Here is a 1,255-nt window from a genome sequence, read left to right as displayed (position 1 = left end):
TTTTTTTTTTTTTTTTTTTTTTCCCGCCCCCCCCCTTCCCCCGGTAGCTGTTAAAAGAAAAACACTCATTAACTTGATTATACAGTGTTTATACACATCATGTTTTTCTCCTGACAACAAGATGCAAATAAGCACCGTCGTGGGAAGAATTTGATGATAAACAAAAATAAAGAAGAAAAAAATAGGGAAAATATATCAATACATGCTCTGACTGTGATTACTCACCCTATATCCTCATATCTCCAAAGGCCTGACTGCATGTTGTGGGAGGGCCGACATTTTCTTGATTTAATAATGATTTACAGCATAATAGCAAAACAAAACGACAAGTTGAAAGACAATTGTTTAACCATATTTAGGTTAAACTGGTTTGGCTGAAAATAACTTTAAGCATTCTCATCTTGCCATAGCCTATTTTAGATTGTGTAAAAAGCATTACACACAAGTAAAGAAATATTGTAAATACATTTATAAATACCTTAGTGAGCCACTATAATTTCCAGAATGGTCTTGGTTGTCATATGAGTTAATAGTTTCTTTTTTATTAATTAATAGTTTCTTTTTACTTCTTGAAACACAAAGTACTTGTGTTTGAGTTTCAAAGTCTCATTTTTACTTCCTGTTTTCCAACAGCAGAGGATGCTTATCCTAATGTTCACTAAAGTCTAACCCATCTATTTCTGTTTGTACATTCTTCAGAAATCTACTGACTCTGGTGATAATCAGCAGTATATTTCACAATTCACAGCAGAGACCTTATGCAGTGTCCTCGCTGAGAAGCAGCTGACTCAAAACCTTGCTCTGGGCAGTGCTTTGCTTTGTAAAGATTTCCAAGAACAAAAACAACTTGAATATCTTTAAATCACTGCTCGTCTCTCACATGACTCTCAACACTCACGACTGTAGCCAATTTCAACAAAACCTTGTGGTCCTCGGATTTGTTTAGCTTTATTATAGATCTGCTAGCAAGTGTTAGAAAAGACGGCAAAGGTAGTCGATGAAAACCGGTGTCCTGCCACTAGAAGGCGCCATGCATCAATTTAAAGTGTATCATGCGTCCTGCACAAAGACCACAGGAGACAGGCACCAGCATAGCATGGATAAACTGGTATAGACAATAAGATACAATAGGAAATCTGTTTTTTTTTTTTCTTTTATACAATTCCAATTACATGCAAGGCTGCCATATTACATTTTGATACTGTGATTGATGAGAAACCTCTGACTATACCCTATTTTATATATATATATATAA

Source organism: Poecilia formosa, unplaced genomic scaffold (genome assembly GCF_000485575.1).
Source record: "Poecilia formosa unplaced genomic scaffold, Poecilia_formosa-5.1.2 Scaffold3, whole genome shotgun sequence".
Lineage (NCBI taxonomy): Eukaryota > Metazoa > Chordata > Actinopteri > Cyprinodontiformes > Poeciliidae > Poecilia > Poecilia formosa.
This window is presented reverse-complemented; position numbering follows the sequence as displayed.